We start from the raw sequence: 23870 nt of genomic DNA on the forward strand, positions 1-23870 counted from the left end.
AGCCCTGGCTGGTTTAGCTCAGCAGTTACAGCATCGGCCCACAGACCTAAGGGTCTCAGGTTTAATTCCAGTCAAGGGCATGTACCTGGATTGCAGGTTTGATCCCCGGTTGGGGTTCTGTGGGAGGCAACCAACTGATGTGTCTCTCTCACAGTGATGTTTTTTTCTCTCCCTTTCTCCCTCCATCCATCCCTTCCACTCTCTCTAAAAAAAAAAATCAATGCCCTGGCCAGTTTAGCTCAGCGGTTGGAGCATCGGCCTGTGGACCAGAGTCCCGGATGTGGTTCCCACTAGGGGCATGTACCAAAACAAACAAACAAACAAACAAAAAACCAATAAAAAATACCCTCAGGTGAGGATTAACAACAACAACAACAACAAAAGACAAAGAAAATAATTTCTGTAGAAAGAAAAAAAAATCATTTCATACAAAATCCCCTAGAATTATGCTGTCCAGTATAAACACATACTGGATTAAAGACTTAGTATGAATAAAGGAATGTTGCACTGGCTGGTATGGCTCAGCTGGTTGAAGCACTGTCCCTTATACCAAAAGGTGGTGGATTAGATTCCCAGTCAGGGCACATACCCAGGTGGTGGGTTTGATCCCTGGTCAGGGTATGTGCGGGAGGCAGCCAATCCATATTTCTGTCTCATATCAATGTTTCTCTCTGTCTCTCCAAAATCAATTAAAAAAAAAAAGAATGTAGTCATTCACGGATATACATTGAAATGACCTACTTAGAATATGCTCGGTTAAATATATTGTGAATATTAATTTCACCTATTTAAAAAAAAAATTTTTAATGTAGCTAATAGAAAATCTTAGATTAAATTTATGATTCACATTATATTTCTATTACATAGCCCTGCTATACAGAAAGTTATGAAACAGATAATTTTACATTATATAGACTTTATTCAGTAAGCAAATACTTAATCTACACCTATTATTGTCAGGCTTTATGCTAAGACCTTAAGAGTGAACAGAGTGATCCCTGCCATCATAGAATTTACATTATCTCCTATACTTCTACTGCCTCTCACATACATTATCTCATTTGTGATAATGCACAAGAATATTTTAATTTAGGATATATTATTATGCTATATATTATTTATCTAGAAGCCTAATATAATCACATCCCCAGTAGCTTATCCTAATTTCTTGCTCCTTCCCTCTAACTAGTTTGCTTCCTCTTATGGCTCTTCTCTACCAGTGTCTGTCTGGTCAACTGGCAACCTGCCTGCTTTTCACATTATAGTAGGGCTATTTACACTTTCAGGGGTCTCCAGAGAAGGGCAGAAATTGAAAATGTTAAGTGTACATAATTTTAAGGGGCTAAATACAGCTTTTTGGACTCAAGACTGAATTTTGAAGTTACTTTTAGGCTTAAACAAACTAGTGTGGATTTTGAGCTGGCTTTTGCTTCATAATTCAATGTACAAATTTTTTTGAGGGCTAAAACAACTCATCAATTTTGTCTTACTGAGAATTTCATATAAGAAACCTCTCCCAAATAAGACTTCTAAAACAAATTAACAAGTAGTATATCTCTAGTAAATTATTTTAAAAATCAAATACTAGGTAACATCAATAGGACAAGAATACATAACACTTTTAAGGCTAATGGCCTAGCTTTCAAGAAAATGTTACTAATAAATAAAATAATTCTTCAGGTTTTATTGACAGCTACAAAGAAAGCAATACAAGCAAAAACTACTTTATCAAAAAGTATTTGTTTTTCTCACTTTAATACAGAAAATATTACCGACATAGGTAGGTACTGAGAAACAAATTTAGTACCCAAGTTATAAACACCCAAAATGATTCCATTGTCATTTTTCATTTAAGTCTACCACCATCTGAAATACTGATGTTTCGAAAAAAACTATTAACTCTCAAACTTTAGTTGTCGGGTATGGTTACATATATAGTTGCTTTAATGTTATACATCTTCTTCTGTCAGCTAACAAAGAATTGATATTTTATTACTTAAAAAAAAAAAAGCCAAAGAACTACAGTAATTACTTCTGACTGGAGAAACAAAATCACCTAAGGAAAATCTAGCTATTCTCTATAAGTAACAAGATTAAAAACTTGCTAAAAAGGAGAGTCAATCCAAAATCAATTATAAATTTAGAAATTCAACTTTTCTTTGACCTTCAGCCCCAAATGGCCTAATTTTTATGTGAGCCTCAAACAATCAAAGAGCATAAAGATTAGTTAGCATGAAATCAACCAATGACAATCAATTGTCACTTTTCTGTAACATCAGGGGGAAAAAAAATTCTCCAAGATTTCCTTTATAATCTGAGTGGAGAAGAAACATAGAGAGGCAATTCAGATGTTATGCAACAAAATTCATCCCCATCTTACTCTATGTTCTATACCTGACTAGGGACTTCTACATGTTATCACAAATATTTGTCTTCCCTCTGGCCCTTGAAAAAACTCAGAAAACCACATTTGTCAATACTTAGTGCCCTACAGATTAAAAAAAAAATAGTTGGGGGGAAGGGGGATTATGATTAGAAACCAAAGTATTTTTGTGATAAATCTAAATGTGTTTAAGATAAAATATCAGAACCTGCCATAATACACAAGATTCTTACAAATGTTTAAAAAGTTTGCTTCCAATTACCTATATCTAATTCCATCTAACAATTCCATAAGAACAAATAGCATCTTTTAATTCTATCCCATTAAAAAGAGGTGACCCCAGCCTTGGCCAGTGTGGCTCGGTTGGAGCATCTGGTATACCAAAAGGTGTTGGGCTTGATTCCAGGTCGGGACATGTACAGGAAACAGCCGATGGATGTTTCTCTCTCACATGGATGTCTCCCCCCCTTTTCTCTAAAAAAAATAATAATAAAAAAAAATAAATAAATTAAAAAAATAAACTTAAAAAAGAGAGGTGACCCCAAGTGCCTTACATTCACAACTGCAAAAATATAATTTTGTGACTCCCCTATTTCAACTTTGTAAAGTGCATTTATTTTCCATTAAAAGGCTGATGTATCTTTAAAAACACATAACTAATCTTACTATCTTTCATATGTTAGGTAGAAAAAATATGGTTTCATTTAGTCAAGTAAAAAGGCATCCAAAAATTCTACAAACCACCACCAAAATTTTTTAAAAAATCCCAACACTGGTTAGATGACAGTAAAATCACTGTTTTTTATACATATAAACTCTAACTCCCAAATGAGGCATCCTCCAAATAAAACAACTATGTTTCAAATAGCTACTATTTGGAGGCTAAGAATTGGGTTACGTTTCAAGTCCTAAAATAATGTTGCAGTTTTAAAAGTAAATCTTACTTGAATCCTCCTGGAAGTAAGAGATACTGAAAAAATACACTAATGTTAGTTGCCAAATGCAATTTTTTCCTCAAAAGACACCTTGCAGTGACATTAAACTAGTTTCCATAGACACATTAAATTTAAATTTCAGTAATATTGTATACCATAACAAAAAGGAAAATATTAAACTAACAAATAAAAAGGTTTTATTGTTGTTGTTGCTTAATTTGGGTCAAGTCCCAAGACTTAATTCAAAACCTTTACCAAGGAATTGCATATAGCAAGGAAAGAACATATGAAAATAAGAGTTACTAGATCAACACCACTTTCTAAATAGAGAGAAATATTTACACTTCAGTTCAGTTCAGACAGCTGGGTATTAAGAAAGCATAAACAGACAAATATGGTAATAGCTGGGGTTAAAAACAGAAGTAGAAAGGTTTGCATTAAGATAATAATGGCAAAACTGGAGATGAAATTTACGGATACTGCCAGACTTCATATAACCAAAAGGATAAAGAAATCAAGTTAAAATAAATAATAAAAAGACAGCCATGTTCTTAGCTGCAAAAAGTGGAATGGAAAGGAAAGATCACAAACATTTTAAGGCAACCAGTCTCTGGAAAGGGTTGCTTTCTTTATGCCTCCAATGTTCACTAACATCTAAAACTATCATTTCTACCCAACCCGGATTTGAAAATTGCAGCGGCTCTTAAACGCCGTCCTTTCCAACGTCAACACAACAGAACATTCTGCAATATTTTGAATAGTAAATATCAATCAGAATAAAGCATCGTTCATACATTTCTATTTTCCAGGACCAGTGGGGAAAAAAGACCATTTAAAAAAAATGTTTTTTTAATTTTTTTTTTTTTTGAGAGAGAGAGAGAGAGAGAAAAGGAGAGGGAGAGAGAAATATCGATGGGATAAAGAGAGAAATATCCATTGGTTGCCTCCCTACGCGCCCCGACAGGGGATCAGACCAATATCTGGGGGTATGTGCCTGACCCTAGACCTCTGGGTGACAGGAGGACGCTCAACCCAACTACACCGGCCACAGCATGACCTTTCTTTCTCTCGTATACCCCTCCTTGATTTACTGCTCTTGTAGTGGGATTAACTACTTCTTTTCTTCTCCATTAATGGACGGGGAAAGAGCAATGACAGAGGAATGCTCAGATGATAGGCAAAAAATGCAAATTAAAAACAGTGGCATTACTTGCTGGGTGAAGGCTGGCAACTCCCAGGTTTGGCATGAGGGAAATAATCCTGGAAGACCCTGTTAACACATACTTTACCCGGAGGCTACCCCAGTTTTCGTTTCTAGAATTACTGCTTTTGAAGGGGGTGGCAGTCTTCTGGGCAGTCTTCCCAGGGGCTTGCCTCCCTTTCCCGAGGGCCCCGGCAGCAGGGATTGCGGGGCGCAGGCCCCGCTCCGAATTTGCAGCCAGGCCCGGAAATCGGTCCCGTTAGAGCCGATTTCACCCATCAGGAATGCGCTCCGCCCCCGCCACCTCCCCGCGGCGGCCGCTCCAGGGGCCGGGGAAGTGCTCGAGGGGAGCGCCACCTCGGCCCGTCACAACAGTGCTGGGGCAGCCGCCGCCTCCAGACTGCCAGGGCAGGGCTCAGGGCGGATCCCACGCCCCACCCCGGCCCGCGCGGCCGCCGGGGCGCCAGCGCCGGGGCTGGGCGGGGGACGCGGGGCTAGACCGAGGCCTGAGCCCCCGGGGCCAGCGCCGGCCCCAGCCCCGCGCTGAGCACGAGACGGGGCGCCTTTCCCCTGGGATTTCCGAATCCGTTTCCGTCCCGGGAGGGGCGCAAAGGCAGCGGCGGGCCAGAACGCCTCGGATCGGCAACGAGAGCCGCCCCTGCCCTCCAGCTCCCTGGCGCAGCCTCCTCGGGTGCCCTCCTGTACCTTCAACTCCTCGGAGAGGCGGCAGGCGCAGGGTTGCGGGCGAGCAGGCCCATCTCGCAGCGGCGGCGGCAGCCGGAGGAAGTACAGAGGAGGGTCCCTCAGACCCGCCGAGGCCCCTCAGCTTGGGCGGGGGAAACGGAGAGGAGGGGTCCCCACGGCCGCTTTCCAGAACTCCTCCTCCGCAGTTCTGTCTTGACTGCTGTTCCCGGGAACGAACGCTGCAACTGCCATTCTCCCCACCCTCGGCCCCCGCGGTCTCCGCCTCCGCCTCCTCCCACTTCTTCCTCCGGCCCCCGCCCCGCCCCGCCGCGCCGCCCACGTGCCGTACGTCATGGCGTCACGCCCACCGCGCCCGCCGGGGGCGCCTTTCGGCCGCAGGAGTTTGCTCGCGGAAGTTCACCCCGCGCCAGCCTGGGAGCGCCCCGTCTGCGACCCGGGTGTCCTGGAGCGCGGTCCCCGCGGCGCAGACGGCGGTCCTGCTGCTCCTGCGGTTCGCAGCCTGTGGGGCAGGTGTCTCCTCCGGTGGGGCTGCCCCTGAGGTGAAGGAAGATGTTGGACTTGGGGACCCTGGCTTTTGGCTTTTCGCACGCCATTACGTAGTCAGCTCCTCTTTTAGGTTCACCAGGTCCGTGGGCAGCTCCAGGGAAAGCGGGGCCGGGACGTTGCCGCGAGTTTCTGCCGCCGTCCGCCAGGAAGTGTTCCTCCGAGCGAGTGGCGGCGCCTCCACGCCCTCGCCCTTTTCGTTGTCGGCGACCTCGGTCCCCGCGGGGGCTGCTGGGAGCGGCTCTTAGCCACAATTTAACACCGGGCTGAGGGCTCGGAGAGGGTTTTCCGCTTGCTTTTTCCGCCTCATTTCACAAAGTCGTTTACGAATTGAGAATTCGTATTTCCGTCCTTCTTGATACATTCGGAATTACTTTCCTCTAGCGTTATTTGTTCCATCCTTTCATATGCTCGAAGCCGGTGCATGTCCCTTTTGAATTGTTTAACCTGCACAGGGCTCATTATCTGTTCTTAGTTGGATAACCTTCAGTCCAGACCTGGGCCATTCCTTCCTAGTTTATTTCTCTTCAAGGTTTAAAGTGACTGTTCATTGGAATACTGAGAAATGGACTGTGATAGATGCTGGACAAAATGTCCATTTGTCATCTGTTACTTAACTAAATATAACACCCCTTGAGCCCTTGTTTTAGCGTGTCTGATTTAAATTAGAAACAAACCAAGGAACCCTGGTCATTTAGATGGTACTTGGTGTCTTTGGTAACCCAGTAAATGTTTACCAATTAGAAATCTAAACAAACTGGGCAGTTTAGGTTTAAGTGTCTTTAACCTCGAATCTTAAAGGAAGTAATGATGGGCATGTTTATGTTTATATACTGGAAGTTTTTACGCTGTTATATATTCCTTTAAATGCTATTTGAAAGCAGCCAGCAATTTAATCAAAGGAATAGTTTAAGTCGAAAGGTAGTACAAGAATAGTAAATTAAATGGATTTATGGAACAGTACCCATACATAAAAAACTCCTTGGAAATATGTCAACATGTTGAACGGTTCAGAACAGATGGGGCATGGGCTCGAAGGGGATTTTGAGTAAAGATAGGTGGGAGGGGGTCTGGCACACTCTACAATTGTCAGATTTTCCCAGAGATTCCTTTTCCTGCTTGTCTGAAAAAGAGGGATTTCCTACTCTTCACTAAGGCAACATAAATCTATTAAGAAACTAATTTACTGAACATCTCCACTTGAATCTCCAAAGGCACCTCAAACTTAGTCTGTCTAAAACAGAATTTATCTTTTTCTTAAAACTTGCCTCTCTCGTGCACCCAGGGCCAAACCAGAAATCTAGGATTTTTCCCAGGAACCCTACTTTTGGTCACTTCCAATTCATAATTAACCACTGAGTCCTACTTATGGTACATCCTAAACATCACTGCATTCACTCTGCTATGTCTGTTTTTTGCCTTTTGGTTTCAACTTTGGCTACACATTTGAATCCCCAGTGGAGCTTTTAAAAATCCTGATGCCCATGCTACGTCCACCAATTAAATCAGAATCTCTGAGGATGGTGCTCAGGCATCAAGATTTTTAAGAATCACTCCCCAGGTGATTCCAATGTATAGCTAAGGTTGAAAACCACTGCTAGGGCCTCATCGTTTCTCACTGGATTACTGCAAAAGCATAATAATTGGCCCCAGGTGCCTTAATTTTTGGCAGCCTTCTCCTTTCTTTAGTCTCCTAATTCATTCAACACTAATTCAATAAATATTTGTTGAGTACCTGTATGTTGAAGAGAGGTTTGGTGTTATAGGCACTGGGAATACTGCAGTGAAAAAGACAGCCCTTGTTTCTGCTCTTACAGAGTTTACATTCTGGAGGGAGGGTTTGGTTGGGGGAGGCAGAAAAAAACAACAAAGAAAAGAAAATAAACTTCCAGAGTAACATAGAAACCAGGTAGGCTGTTAGTTTAGTTTGGTGTCTCAAACTGAAGTCTACTCCTCTGATATTCGAACTGGGTTCTACAAGACAAGAAGGAGGGAAACAAGTTAAGAGGTGGGGAAGGCAGAGGGGACAGCAGGTGCCAAGGTCCTAGCAAGACAAACTTGCCAAGTTCAGGCAACTAGAGGCTGAAGTATAGTGAGTAAGAGGGGATACAAATGACATGGGGTTAGAGAGGTAGAGGGAGTTATTATTTAAGACCTTTTAAAGTCAAGCAGAATTCTAAATGGTAGTTACGGTGTGTGATTTTTAAATGGAGTAAAACCTAACTTTGAAAAGGATCACTCTGTTTTCTTTGTGGATCAGATTATGGGAAAGCAAGAATGGAAACAGGGAGAGTAGTTAGGAGGCTACTGCAAGAATCCAGGAAAGAAGTCATAGTTCTTTGGCTTAAGGTGGAGATGGATGTGGATGATTTCAGTATTTGTTTTAGAAGCAGAATCTGTAAGACTGTATAATGAAGTAAACATGGGAAATGAGAAAAAGAGAACAGTAGGGTTACAAGAATAGCTACTCTTCATTGAGTACATACTACTCGATAGGCACTGTTCTAAGTGCTTTACAAATATTAAGCCATTTAATTATCACAAGAGTCCCAAAAGATAGGTGCTATTATTATCCCTTTAACAAATTAGGATCTGAGGCTCCAGAGGTTAAGTAATTTGCTCAAGTTATGTAGTTGGTAAACGACAGAGTTGGGATTTGGACCATACAGGCAGCCTGGCTCCAGTGCTCATACTCTTCTTCCACTGCTTCCTGACTGCTCCATTGGTGTCACAAAGTGAAAATTTCCTCAGCCACACTAAGCTATTTGTGGGACCATACATCTTCTCTCCATTCCCCTGTCTTTTCTTCTGTCTTCTTTCTCCTCATCCTCTCCCCCCATCCTCCTCTGCCTGGCTCAATTATATTAACCTTTGCTTGTCCTTACAAGCTAAGTCAAGCCCATCTCCTGGCTCCACAGCAATCCTGTGCTTACCTCTATAATTTGCTGTGTAAAGCACTTCATTGTTATTTGTAGGTCTTTCCCACGAAACTTTGAAGGCAGGGAACTTAATGCCAAGGAAAGAGCAAGGAAGCAAGCAAAGAAGCCTAGCCATGCCCACATGACAAGCCTTCCCTGGACACTGGGAGACACAACTATGGTAAAGTGTTGTCCCTGCCCTCAAGAAGCTTGTAAACTTGGCAGAGGAACAGACACAGAGAAAATCACTCTAATACAGGGCCAAAAGTCTGTTAGCTGTAACATGTTACAGGAGTACTGGACAGGACATTGTAGGTAAGAAGCTTTGCCTGGGGTTTTTTTCACTAGGAAAGAAATGCAACCAGGAGTAGGAACTTGGGGGATTTGTTCTCATCCTCATTTAATGTGGTTTGGGGAGGCAGTCTTGGGACTTCATCCAGGAAGACTTGGGAGATTCTCAGTCAGTTGGCACAGTTGATAAATGTGCTACTTCCTGGCACTCACCCTTACCTCTTATCATGTAAATAAATTTACTAAGTCCCAAGTTGGTTCATTTCCCTTCTGTCAAGGTCATAGTTATCTCCTTTTTCTCATCTACAGGGTTTCAGCGTTTAGGTTCTAGCTGTGGGGACTTGGGGAAATTACAGAACTCCCATGACGTACAATGTTGGGCCTAGTGTATAAAGCTGTGAAGGTTGTGTCCTGCTTTACTGCAGGAGGTGTCATAAACAAACCATGCATGGTGGCCTGTGGATGTGCTTCCCAGTGCCTTGCTCAACATGATCCACCAGGAAATTCGGGTAAAAATAGTACGTGCCACACCGGGTTATTCTCAGAATTGAGTAAATGCATGTACAGCAGTTAGGCTTGGCTGTAGGAAACCAGTGAAAGTACTTTCACTAAAGTACTATTACTTTCTATATGAAAGTAATAGTAGCTAACTATTAGAAGCTTGCTAGAGTGGGTGTTATTCCAGCTAAGATTTTTTTAAATGAGCTCATCTGTGTCCCTTCTTGGGTGGTTCTCATAATTTTTAGGACCATATATGGAATATGGAAAGGAGAGGCCTTTTCTCTTTCAAATTGAGAACCAAGGTCCCTCAATGGATAAATCCTTCAGGTGACTGAAGGCTGAATTTCTCTGATCATCCACCTTTTCCCCCTACTTCATTTCTAACACCCCACTTTTCCACAGGAGAACCGGTACTGTATCCTCCCAAAGCCAGCCCAACATACTCTTTCTGGTGGGAAGGTTAGATTCTCTTTAAGGGCTATATAATCAGGTAGTATTTCTCAAAGTGTATGCTAGAACCATTATTACTGGAACCACCTGGAGTGCTTGTTAAAGTAGATTTCTGGGTTCCATTTCAGACTAACAGAATCATTATCTGTGGGACTGGGATCCTGGAATCTAGTTTTTAACAAGCTCTCTAGATAACTCATACCACAACTTAAATGCTTTAGCCATTATGATCATATTCCAACTTCGAGCAGTTTTCTTTCACTAGATCTCTCACTGGGCCCTTCAGGAAAGAGGATTGCCTGTCTCCCCTTCACGAGATCCATCCAATTACATATAATCTGTTTCATTCTCCCTCCCATCCATTATCCAGAAGTGACATCTCCTTTAACCTTTTCTTGATAGAGACTGGATCCTCAGGTCACACTTACCCATTGATTACTCCAGTCTTTCTTGTTTACCTTCCCTGTTTGACTCACTCATTAATAAGCCTATCTATCCCATGCTGGTGATGTGCGCCCAAAACTCCCAGAATCCCCTATGACTAGAGCTGGGTAGACTCACTCCATGTTGGAAGGACAGGTTTGGGTGACTAAGTCCACAGTGGTGGGCTGCACAGGCAGCAGGATGTCAGTGGGTGCTGGACAAGAACTTAGAGTGACTGTATGGCCCAATTTACACAGGACAGTCCTGACTTATAGTAGTTGTGGGGGCCTAATTATTCATAGTACCCCCTTTCACTCTCAAAGGGTCTTGGGTTAGATGATAAATTATATGGTCATTCTGGTAATGAACCCCATGTCAAGACCAACAGTTGCAATGCTGTAGCTGTGGATTGTGCCTAGACCACCTTCCCCATCCCTCCACCCCCCAAACCCCTGCCATGGTTCCTCCTCCTAAGATTTCCTTAATGAATCCACTTTGGTATATTACTTTGGGCCTTCATTAAGGGATTTTTAAGAAAGTGCCATGAGCCCTGGCCGGTTTGGCTCAGCGGTTAGAGTATCCACCTGCGGTCCGGAGAGACCCGGGTTTGGTTCCCGCTAAGGGCACGTACCTCTGTTGCAGTTTGTCCCCGGCCCTGGTTGGTCATGCTGGTGGTGGCCACTCGATGTGTCCCTTTCACATCGATGTTTCCCTCTCTCTCTCTTCCTCTCTCTCCCTCCCACTCTGTCTGTACAAAAAATGGAAAAATGTCCTCGAATGAGGATAAAAAAAAAGAAAAAAAGAAAGTGCCATGAAATTTGTGGCTTTAATACTCTGATAAGATCTGGAAAATATTTTTACTTGGTTTTAACAACTGATACAGTTATTGCCCTTGTTTATTATCTCATTTGTCTTTATCTTCTGGATAACTAATTGTGGAACTAACAGTATTTCCCTTTGCTGTGATAAAGCTTAGAGCCACATATGTGGCCTTACGGCCTGTATATAAGATCAAACAGGATGCAATTTATATGAATTAACTCACTCTCAACTTAAATCCTGTTTTCATTCCTTCACTAACTTCAGATTTAATTTTTCTGGCCTATATTCTATATATCTGTAACCCATCTGTTATCCTTTTTGAAACAAGGCAGGTATAAAAAAAATGTGTATGAACACAAGCCCACAAACAAACTGGTACTGATTGCTAGTTATATAACTGAAAGGGATTATTTTTAAATGTATACACATAAGAATTTCCTCACTTACACAATATAGTTTTAACAAATGAGTAGCACTCAAGTAATACTGGATTTAGCTTTCTACATTATTCTCTAGAAAGTAAAAAGATTCTAAACAAAAGCAAACGAGATGAGATTAATTTTCACGTGAAATATTTTTAGATATGACCTAGAACCTTACACCAAATAATGTAATGAAGTATGCTCACTATTGAGGTCACATAGACTCATTAGGCACATTCAGGGCTTTTCACCTTCACAATGAAATCTGGTGCTGTTGGAAATGAAGAAAGGGAGAGGTAGGGGGATTAGGTAATCAGATTTGGGATGTACAGTTTAGATAATTATGATGACCCATGAGCAGGAGTCTTTGGTCAGAAGTGTGTGACCAATAGCAATGTTCTTGATGACTTGATAATATTGTAAGGGTGTTGGGGGCTAGTACCCTGTGGTTTGAAGCTAATATAAAATTACATGAGGAAATTCACCTTAGTGAAATCTACAGAGATCTTGTTCTATAGAGTGATTTCTGTCCCTTTTCAGCACACATATACCTATTTGTCTTTCTTAAGATGGAAGTATTTTTAAAAATATAAAAAACCTCCAGAGAATTAGATAACAAACCCATGTAACTCCTAAAAGAACAAATATTACTGCTTTCTCATATTTGTATTGTGTTTTAAAGCAAAAGAAATGAGGCCTACAGAATTGAAGCCTATTTTGTATCTCCCCCCAACCCATTACTTTTCTCCCAAGGCAACTGTTATCGTAAACATTGTACCTTTCTTTATCCTTTTACTACATAAGTATATGTTCACAAGTAGCAGACTCTGCTGTTTTATGTTCCAAACATAGTTTTTACGAAACAAAAATTACATAAATGACATTGTACCAAATGTACAATCATTTTATAGCCTTTTTTTTCTCTCTCAACTCAAAATTGTTTTCAAGATCTACCCATGTTGATACATAGAACTCAGTTCATTCATTTTAAGTGCTATAGAAGTGAGAATTCTTATACATTATCTCTTTTTACACATATGGGAGAGTTTCTCTAGGGTACCTATGTAGAAACAAAATTACTAAAAAAGCTCTTTAAAAGTTGAAAAATACTACACCCTTTCTTGTGGCCCTGCTCTGCTCTGATTGTACTTGAAAGTATTAATATTCAATGGGGAAAAAATACAGGTGTGCATTGGATTCTCAGAGTCCTTCCAGTAGAAGGTCTAAAATTATTAATACAGGCAAACCTTGTTTTGTTGAGCTTTGCTTAATTGCGCTTCACAAATGTTGTGTTTCATTAGCATGGAGGCAAGACCCTCCAACAAAAAAGATTATTACTCATTTAAGTGCTATTAAACACTTAATTGACTACAGCAGCAATTCTCAGCCTTTTTCATCTCATGGCACACAAACTAATTACTAAAATTCTGTGACACACCAAAAATATATTTTTTGCCGATCTGACAAAATGTAGATATAATTTTGATTGATTTACTAAAAAATAACAATAGTAATTACCTACCCTTTTTGCTCCAAAGTGACTTTTAAAAAAATCAGATGCCTATATTTGTATATGAGGATTTCTGGTACCAAGAATTAACCAATCAGACACAAACTTATAATGAGACATGACCAATAAAATGTAACTCTATTGTATGATCTATATGTTTATGGTTCAAGACAGGACATTCACACCTGACTGCCGTTGTTGTATTTGCTGTTGTCATTTTTCTATTTGATAATCCAAGGGAAAAGAGGTCATTGCCCCAATAAATAGTCAGGTATTGCATGTTTTAAAAATTCCTGTGGCATACTGGTTGGAAATCGCTGGACTATAGTATAGTGTTAACATAACTTTATATGTACTGGAAAACTAAAAAACTTGGGAACTTGCTTTCTTGCAATAGCTGCTTTATTGTGGGGGTCTGGAACTAGAACTTGTGATATCTCCAAGGTCTGCCCGTGCAGGGAGATGGATGCTCATAGGTCAAGGTCCCGTCACATCTGTTTCCTCGTCTGTACAATGAGAGTAATGAAAGTACCTCTTTCTTGAATTTTCTGTGAGAATTAGATAAAATAATAAATTTAAAGCATTTAGCAGAGTGCCTGGCACTTAGTAATAGCTCAGTACATATTAGCTGTTATCAATAATGTTATTAAAATGAGTGGATTTTTATTTCACTGGCTTTTATTTCAAGATGGTGTGTCATAGAACAATAGAATTTTAAAGAAGAAAGAAAATTATTCCTCCTTGTAATAACATTTTTGGAAGTTTTATTTTTATGTTTTCCATTTCCTTTCTAATTGAGTTTAATATTTTTGGCAGAATTTCATCACTGAAACAGTAAGAAGACAAAACATTTAAGCAGAGGGAGAACAGTGGGGAGAGGCAACTTAGTAGGAACTCCTGATGGTAGTGGACAGCCTGCTTTGGTAGGGTGCTACCTTCGTCCTTCTTTTCTGTCATTTATTCTGTTCAGTGGAATTGTCAATTTAGCTCCATGTATGCTAGCTAAGAAACGCATTGGCAATTACCAAAAACAACTCTATTTCTAATATGGGTTTAATTTTAAAAATCCCATCTACCTTACCAGGGGAATCCAATCAGAAATGTGTTAGAAGATATATTTAAATAGTTATTTTCTAACAAATGTGGTCAGAATCCAAAATGGCTTTGAAAATCTATGTGATCTGAAGAGATGGCACGATATGATGTGTAATATCTTGAATGTATCAAATGATATTTGGGGATTGGGGAAAATTCAGAACCCTTGATTAACTTGTTGAAATTCATATTTGAGATTTTTCAAAGTGTGGAGCTAAAATGACTGTGCCAAGCCAACTTTCCTATCAATGATCAAAGAGAATAAGATTTTAAAATAGTTGGATAACTAAGCAAGGGAGAAAAATATCTGAAGTCTCAGGGCCAGAGATCTGTATTAAATTTCAAATAGTTTCTTAGGGGTTTTTATACCCTGTGATAAGAGCAAAACTTTTAAACACTATGTCTCAAGGGCATGAGGGGATAACTGAATAATTACTATGGTGCTGTGATTTTGAGATGGCTTTGTTCAAATAAAAATTCCCACACACTAAAGTTGCGTTATCATTTATTTTTTTACCAAGAGGAGGAGGATGCCCAATCCAGATTTTGTACAGTGTTAGTTCCATACATTACACAAGCTCTTTTATGTTATCTTCTTTGTATTTCAGTGTTAAACAGGAGGAATAATTTAGTAGCAAGCTTTTTGGGATTTCGAAACAATATTTGAGACGGTCTATTTTCAGAAGTGCAGATCTGCAATACAGTCAGATTCAAGGACTTGGATGACTAAAGTAGATGACCAGTCACAAAGAGGTATTTCTTTTGTTTCCATCTTAATATTATTGATTTATAAATGCAATATGAAAAGGAGAGTAGAATTTTTGTTTTCCTTTGAAATGAACAATGGTTTCCCTTGAAATATTACATTTTGAAGACTTAGGAAATCTGGAGGAGGGTGACAGTTCCCGCCTCATTCCCGTCTAACAATGAGTCACTATTTTCTCTTACTTAGACTTGTAGTGTACCTTTGCATTAATTTTTGACAAGTGACAATTTTCCAACCTGAGAAACCTAAATATATGAGTATATGTATTTGAAAAATAAACAGCATGAACAAATTAAAATAAAAGGAACCATGTAGTAACACATTTCAACAAGAGGTGATAAGAAAATTCATTTAAGTCCCATTCAAAAGATGCATTCCTTTTTTGTTTGTTTTTTATTCCTCACCTGAAGATATTTTTCTATTGATTTTTAGATAGGGTGGGAGGGAAGGAGGAAGAGAGGGGGGGGGGGAGAGAGAGAGAGAGAGAGAGAGAGCGAGAGCGCGCGCGCAACATCATTGTGAGACACACTAATTGGTTGCCTCCGGAAAGACCCTGGGGCAGGGATCGAACCTGCAACCAAGGTACATGCCCTTGACCAGGAATCAATCCACAAGACTCTTCGATCTGAAGGCGAATGCTCTAACCGCTGAGCCAAACTGGCCAGGGCAAAATATTCATCTTTTAAATAGAAAACCCTGGAAGGGAAAATACATGCTGAAGACAAAGAACTTAAAAGGCTGAAGGGTCTTCCAGAGGGTTAGACTTTTGGTTCTTCCAAAGAGGCAAACACATAGTAATTCTGGATTTTAACTTTCTATATGGTACCTGCTCATTTATCCCTCCTTTTGACCTGGCTAGTCCCCTGGTTCTCGATCCTAGTCAAACTGTATCATTTGTAGGCCCTTTATGTTCAGTAACTGACCTCTGGACAAGATTCCTGTACCCAGGAATTTGGTTCTAGTTCTCTAGCTCCAATTTTCTGGCTTGTTTCCTCGGTCCTCAAGCCCAGTATTTTCCAGATCTCTGCTCCATTCTATGGCATAGAATATAGAACACAACTGACAGATTTTTCAGTCATTGTTATCAACCCCAATATTGCCGAAAATATCTGAGCATGTTGATAATGGAATGTGTATTTTTGAGTATTATTATACACATATCCAAATATTTATATACATATATACACATAAAAATCTTAAAAGCTCATAATTTAAATTACATTAGACATGTCAATCATATCTTTAAGAGATTTCCTTCCTTCTCCCTCCTTTTTTTTTTTTATTCATTTAACTAATAAACCAGGCTACAAGAGAAACAAATCACAGTCCATGTCTGAACAGTCACAGAATTTAAAGAAAAAATTTGAGTTGGATGCTTAGCCTGTTAGAAAGTTATATGCTACACTGGTGTTTATTTAATTTAATTAATTTATTTTAAATCCTCACCTGAGGATATTTTTCTATTTATCTTCACATAGCATGGGGGAGAGAGAGAGAGAATATCTATGTGAAAGAGACACATCAATTGATTGCCTCCCACACAACTCCTACCAGGGCCGGGGACTGAGCCGAAACTGAGGTACACGTGCACTTGACAGGACTCAAACCCTAACTCTTTGGTTCGAGGACCAACGCTCTAACTGATGAGCCAAACTGGCCAGGGCTATACTGGTGTTTTAAAGAGGTTCTTTGCCTAGAGCCCTCAGAAGTACTTGTAATCTCCTGACCTTGACAGTCTATTGCTGCTTTCAGTCTGTCTCCACCCTTGACCCCATTTCCAATCTAGTCTCCATTGCCCTCACATACATACTAGACCCTTTTGCCCCATTTCCATTCTTGGCCATTTTCTTGGCCATTTCAGTTCCCATCTGTCTGCTTTTCTGTTCTTGCTTCTGACCTTCAGAAAAATGCTGATTCACTTTAAGTGTACACCACCTAACCTCAAATTAGTAATCCCATTATTCATTGCTTGCTTACTACTAATATAGCTATTCCCACGTTCCCCACTCGTCCAAATCCCTATGCTCATACTCATTTATTTTATTTAATAAATACTAATTGAGAATCAACAATGTATTATACACTGTCCTGAGTTGTGGGCATTACAGTAGGGGACAAATCAGACCCAGTCTTTTTCCTAATATATTTTATAGTCTAATGAGGGAAATAGTTTCTCAGCCCTGGCTGGGCAGCTGAGTTGGTTAGAGCATAATTCACCAAAGTTGGCTGGGGGCATACAAGAATCAACCAATGAATGCATAAATAAATGGAACAACAAATTCATGTTTTTCTCTCTCTCCTTTCCTTTCTCTCTAAAATCAATCAATAAAAAATTTAAAAAGTAGTTTTTCACCTTCCTGTACTGGAAAATCTGGGTCTTTGAGGAAACATCAATCCCCTCACCTTCCCTTTCCACATGTCATCTCTCTGCCTCTTCTTCAAGTCTCTCTCTACCTTTACTCCAAGCTCAGGGAAGAGCCAATATTATTTCCTTCTGCGTGAGCTCTTGAATTCATGTCCTTCTTTCCTCTTCCAAGACCTTACTCCTTATGGTTCTTAATATTTTTTATTCTGAAATAACTGATATTTATTTTAGACATGTTAAACAGTCTGTATTAAATACAAAACTGTATTTTGACTTTTTTGATGAAAGAAAGGCTGAATACATTTGCTAATATCTTTAAATTAAGAACTGGCAGTTTCTTTGAGTGCTAATCTTATATTTTTTTCCTTTTGAAATCTGTGTTCTTTCCCAAAATAATCAGTATATGAGCCAGTGGATTGACATTCTTGGATCTGGTCTAAACATTCTGATGAAAGTTCCTCAGCAGATATGTCAGCTTGACATCTTTTTAAATGATTTTATTTGGGTTGCCTTCCAGGTACTTTCTTTCTATTTTGCTATGAAAAAATCCCACACATCTAGGCTTGGTTTTTCAGTTTTTAATCTTAGACTAGCTAACAAATACAAAGAAAAATTATTTTCATTTTCTAATCTGATTTTGAATCAGAAGGAAGAGTGTTTCAGTATCTAAGAATTCTTATAAAATTTCCTGTTAGATTTAGTAATTACTTCTTATACACTATTACATTGAGTAACAAAAACCTCTCTCCTATAGGTGATGTTGTTACTGGACAGGAACCAGCCTGGAGCGGGTCTGCCTCAGATTGGCCAGTAGTGTATGGGTTCTTGACTTCATGCAGGAAAGATTTTACAAATGAGTCCAGGTGATTTTGAGAGTATGTTTATTAAAGCTGGGGACAGTGAAAAAAGGAAGGGTTTAAAATAGAAGAAGCAACAGGAGAGAGCCTAGGCAGGGTTGCTTTGGTTCCCTAGAAATGTTATAGGAAAGAAATGATCCAAGTCAGGACTGCTGTGAGCTCCTGGAGAGTCAGAGAAAAGGAGGCCTTGGGGACAAGTTTAGGAGGTTAGCCCGAGACTAGCTGCCACTGCCCATTGCTCCTCTGGTTGCAAGTCTCATGGGGACCCTTAGAGTTTAGGAGATGCACACCTGAGAGGGAGAAAGGCATGGATGGGTGTGCTCCTGGGAAGGAGAGCACACTGGAATCCTTCATCTTGAGGATTTTCAAGCCTGGGAGTTTAGGGGAGATCTTAGGGGAGGATCTCAACAGAATATTCATCAGCTTTATGCTGATATACCAAAATGAGATTTTTTTCTCTTAACTTTATCTGTTCTTGGGTGTGGTAGGCACAAATACACTAATTGGATTTCTGCTGTCTGTCTCCCTGAGTAGAATGCTTTAAGCTATTTACCCTCTGGTCGGAGAGGAGAGGTACAAACCATTTACTCTTACGCATCCTTGGTTAGGGAAGATCACATTTTACAATTTACTAGATGGCTGTAAACTGCTTGGCCATTTAACTATCTGTCTCAGTTTCCCTATTCCACTTGCCCTGGCTTACTAGCCTGTCTCAGTGTCATCCATTATTTTATTGTGGTCATAACTTGGAACATCCTGAGTGTATAGTCCCTAAATTCCTGTGTCTTATTTTCAGAAAGTGGGTGTTAGAAATTTCCCCTTAGGAAAATATCTGTTTCTTCTTTTTAAAATAACACAAAAGGGCACCACACAAAAGTTTAGAAAGGTAATGAGAGCATCACTGATGGTTGTACTTCACCATTGCTCTTCAAGCCAGCATTTCTTCTTCAGGGAGACAGGATATGTGAGCAAGAGGCACAGATATATCATCTCTTTATTTCTATTGACACAATCTGACAAAACTATTCTAGAGATTTGTGGGGAAAGTTAGAAATAAATCCTGGCAAAGAGGACCTTCAAATGTTTGAGGTATGAATCTTACACTATAGTGAGAATCTGAAACCTCTGTTTTTTAAGGGCACCTGCCTTTAGTTTTGAATGCATGCATTACAGAAGACAGGATGACAGTGTCACCAGACAGGGACTGGGCCTGGAGCAGGTCTGCCTCAGGCTGGCTGGTAGTGTGTGGGTTCTTAACTTTGTGTAGAAAAGATTTTACAACACAAGTCCAGGTAATTTTGAGAGTATGTTTATTAAAGTTGAGGACAGTGAAACAAAGGAAGGGCTAAGGTAGAAGAAGAAACAGGAGAAAAAGTCAGAAAAAAAGGGGCTTTGGAGACAGGTTCAGGGGATAAGCCTGGGATGAGCTGCTGCTGCCCACTGCTCCCTGGATGCAAGTCTCCTGGGGTCCTGTAGAGTTTATGAGATAGACAACAGAGATACAAGGCATGAGTATGCTCTAGCAACAGCCTGCCATGGGTCCATTGTCTGGAGGCTTTTTATCTCTCTTTGGCCAGTGGGCATCCTAGGAGAGGTCTCAGGGGAGGGTCTTAATAGAATATTCATTAGCTTTTCAGGTGTGTCCTTCAATATGTTCAGTAATCAAAATGTGTGTATAGGGGGGTTAGGGGTTATTCTTATTTTGGTTAGTTTTCTTTTCAAAGAATGTCATCAAAGAGGGACTGAGGCTGTTCTGTCCTAGGATGGTCTGAAATGTGTAAACCATTTGTTCTTGGTTGTCCTTGGTTAGGAAAGATAACACCTTGTGATTCATTAGCTGGCTGTAAATTGCTCAGATAGTTTGACCTTGTTTAATTATTTTGTCTTAGTTCCCCTTATTCCACTTGTCAAGGAATTTCCCTAGCTTCTTACTATCCTCCCACGAAAGGACAGTTGGTATCTACCCCTGGCACAATTTACCTCCTTTCTTTGGGTTAGGAAAGAGGCTCTACTTATGACCACATCTTTAGTGTCCCAGTTGCACATTTTCTTTAATTACTTTCTCAGAGCCTCTAGCACTTGGGAACTCCTGGTGGGAAAGCAGGCTTAAGCAGATAGGAAGGTGGTATTGGGGCTGAGAGAGCAGTGGGATAAACTGAAGCAAAAGAGGTAGCCCCTATCAGGGAGAGGTCTGCAGTCAAAGTCATCAAGTCCAGCCCTGGCTGGGTAGCTCAGTTGGTTAGAGTGTTGTCTCAGTCCCCAATCATGGCACAAATAAGAATCAACCAATGAATGCATAAATAACTGAAACAAGTTCATAATTCTCTCTCTTTCTCCTCCCCCCTTTCTTTCTCTCCCTCAAATCAATAAAAATTTTTTTTTTAAATTATCAAGTCCAAAGGACAAAGTTAATTTTACTTCATTGGAGTATGTCTGCATGCAAAGGTTTTAGTTTAAGGAGCCTGGGGTGATATGTAGGAGAAGGCTCGTAAGTATTAGCATCTTAAGACAGTAAGTGGGTATGCAAATCTTAGATTAGAGAGACCCATAGAAGTTCTGGAAGCAGATGTATAGCCCCATGCAAAGGTTCTCCTATGAACCAGATGAGGAAGTCATAAAGGAATCAGGACCCCTCAGATAACACAGTTATAGTACAGAAGGTTTCCATTCCAGTAAGAATGTTGGGGGTGGGGGGTAGGGTATCTAGGAATGTGGGACTAGATTAAAAGGCTCATCAGACCACTTGGCTACATGGTGATGGTTAGTTAGGGCTTTGCTCTAAAGCACAAGCCAGAAGTGACTGATTCCAAATCCCCCTGGAGCTGTCCTGGCTACTACCCTTTCATCAGCCATGGGAGAGGGGTGAAATGGTGTTCACTTATCCAGAACAGCTGACACAAAATAAAGTGGGGGCAAAGGTTGTCAGTGACTAACCTGAAACCACAGGTCAAAGCTGATCATCTGATGCACACACACACACACACATACACACACACACACACACACACACACACACACACACACACACACACAGAGTTATGGACTAGAAAGGCTGCCCCTTTATCAGTGAGGCAACATGTGATCAAGGAGTTGGGTTAATGGAATGCCAGAGGGTTCTGTTTTTTAGCAGCAGGCCTTATACCACCCATTATAAAGGGTCACATTTTGGCAGGACCAGTAACGGGATGAAAGAAACAGCAGCAAGAGATTTAAAAGAAAAAATAGGAAAGTTCCATTCTCTTGGGTCAAAAAAAAAAAAAAATTACCACTTGCATAATTACAAAAGGCCTGACTTGGCAACCATTCATGAGAAAAAAGATCTGGGGTTTTTGTTGATAACAAACTCAAAATGAGTGAGTTGTGATACAGTGTTATAAATAAAAAACAAGCAATGAAATCTTAAATTGCATTAGTATAGTGTCCAGATAAAGGAAGCTAAAACAGCCCTGGCCAGGTGGCTCAGTTGGCTGGAGCATCACCCTCTATACCAAAAAGGTTGTGGGTTCAATTTCCAGCCAGGGCACATACCTGGGTTACAGGTTTGATCCCGGTCAGGGCATGTACCAGAGGTAACCAATCAACTGATCTTTCTCTCTCAAATCAATAATCATATCCTTGGTGAGGATTAAAATAAATTTTTGTTAAAGGGGAGCAAAAACAAAGATGGTTTTACTGAACTCAACAGTGGTCAATTATATTTAAGTACATTTTAAAGAGAGACACATACAAACAAGCATGAATCCAGAGAAAGACAATTAGGCTGTAGAAAAATCTGGAAACCATGTCACCTAATCTGTAGTCAAAAATACTTGTTGGGCTAGCCAAAAGAGAAAATACTGGGTCAGGAATGTAAGTGTCTTCCAAAACTTAAAGGATCATCTGATGAAGTAGTAGCCTTAAGGTTTATCAGTCTTTTTTTTTTTCTTTATAAATGTATATATAGAGAGACAGACACTGATTGGCCACCTCTTGCATGCCCCCCACTGGAAATCGGGCCCTCAACCTGGGCATGTGCCCCAACTGGGAATCGAACCTGCAACCTCTTGGTACATGGGATGATGCTCAACCACTGAGCCACACCAGTCGGGCAAGGTATGTTAATCTAAAGAACAAACTGAGAACTAGATTTCGGTTCAATGAAAAGCAAACATCTTAAAGAATCAAATCTGTATGACAATAAAGTTAAATACTTTCTAAAGCCATGAACTATCAATTACGGAACATGTCCAAGTGGATTTCAAATGGTCCTATAATGGAGTGGGGAGGGTAGCCTGCATATGAGAAGGAGGGGAGCTGGATTAGATGACCTCTAAAGTTCTTCCAAGCCCCAGGAGTCCATCGTTATTCTCAACCACCTATGTTTGTACCTGAACACCATCCCTTCACATTTCTTCCCACAATCTCCCTGCCTTCTCTAGCATATTAACTTCCTCCAAAGATTATTTTCCATTTTTATTCTTAAAGAAGGAAACAATCTTTATTTGGTCTTTTGTTCTTGCGTAGAGTGGAGTTTTTACCTGTTCAGAATCTTTGTGTTTGGAAACAACATTCTAATTTCTTTGGGGGACTACCCCTCCCAACCCCTTAGGGGTGATCATATGACCCTTGCCCGGCCTATTAGTCTTTTGACCATGAATTATTTCAGGGATGGGCATGTGACCCAAGAAGAATCAGTTTTAAGATTTTTACTGGAACTATTAGGAACTGCAAGGGCCACTTATCTGTTAATCATAATGCTGGAGTTGCCAGAAGCCAGCATGTGGAAAGAGTCTGTAAGAGATGGAAGCCAGCACAAAAAAGTGGGTGTGGGAGGTGGAGAAAGAAAGAATATCCTGACGATATTGTTGAATCTCTGGACTTTCCAGTTACACAAGCCAATATAGTTTCTCTTTGGTTTATATCTCTGTCTCTTGAAACCAAAATAGTCTGAACAATATGTTTGTGCTTTCAGTTTTTTTCTACCTTCCCTCTTTTTTCTTACTCCTTTGCATGGTATCCATGGCCCATAGCAACCTGGCCCTGCCCACCTGTCCAGCTTCATCTCTCCCTGCCCCCTTCACATTGCTATAGACACACTTCACTGGTATGGAAGGGGCAGGCTGCCTCTGAGCTTGTCCTTCTGGAGTCTGACTTGCAACATTTTTGCAAAGAATTGTCTTTTCACTCCTAAGCACTTTTGTCTGAGTCTGCCTTGCACATTGATTGATCTGTCCATTTCTCTCTCGCTCCTTCATTTTTCTGTTCTTTAGATTAGAATCCTGGCAGTCTAAGACATATTCACTAAGTACCTCCCATCTGGGCTAGATGCTGATGATTTAACAGAGAAGTCAATGTTCACAGCCTCTACCATCTTGTTCTTACATTCCAGGTGGGAGTGCTCACCGGTGTGGTTTATCCGAATCATAATTCAGAGAGAATCCAAGCAGCTACCCTTCTGAACCCTGATTTCACACAGTGTAGAAAAACCATCATCATACTCTCAACAGTCACATTTTTCTATTGCAGATGTATGATACAAAATTCAAAACCAACAACTGATAGTATGAAAACTCTATTTTACTTTCTTTGCTCAGTTCCCATACTTTCAGCACCCCTCCCCCAGGCAACTATTATTATCAGTGTCAAATATTTTAATTCAAAACAAGTTTGTGCATATACAAGCAAATGTATATATATCTATCCT

The 23870-nt window shown here is 40.4% G+C and overlaps 1 protein-coding gene and 1 long non-coding RNA gene across 3 annotated transcripts in view; one reads left to right on the plus strand and one right to left on the minus strand.

Moving 5' to 3' along the window:
- RNF19A (ring finger protein 19A, RBR E3 ubiquitin protein ligase) overlaps window positions 1-5459 on the minus strand; it is a 42349-nt gene extending 36890 nt beyond the window's left edge. The window contains exon 1 of the mRNA XM_036263806.1: window positions 5225-5459. The gene's annotated coding sequence lies outside the window, so the exon portion shown is untranslated. The remainder of the gene's footprint in view (window positions 1-5224) is intronic.
- Window positions 5460-13918: 8459 nt separating this feature from the next.
- Window positions 13919-22164, plus strand: LOC118631767. Of its 2 annotated transcripts, none has more exons than XR_004959895.1 (3): window positions 13919-14027; window positions 14808-14952; window positions 22131-22164. It is a non-coding gene; the product is annotated as an uncharacterized LOC118631767 (long non-coding RNA). The 2 variants fall into 2 exon arrangements; XR_004959896.1 differs by lacking the exon at window positions 22131-22164 and adding an exon at window positions 18085-18142.
- Window positions 22165-23870: the final 1706 nt, after the last annotated feature.

Source organism: Molossus molossus, unplaced genomic scaffold (genome assembly GCF_014108415.1).
Source record: "Molossus molossus isolate mMolMol1 unplaced genomic scaffold, mMolMol1.p scaffold_m16_p_16, whole genome shotgun sequence".
NCBI lineage: Eukaryota > Metazoa > Chordata > Mammalia > Chiroptera > Molossidae > Molossus > Molossus molossus.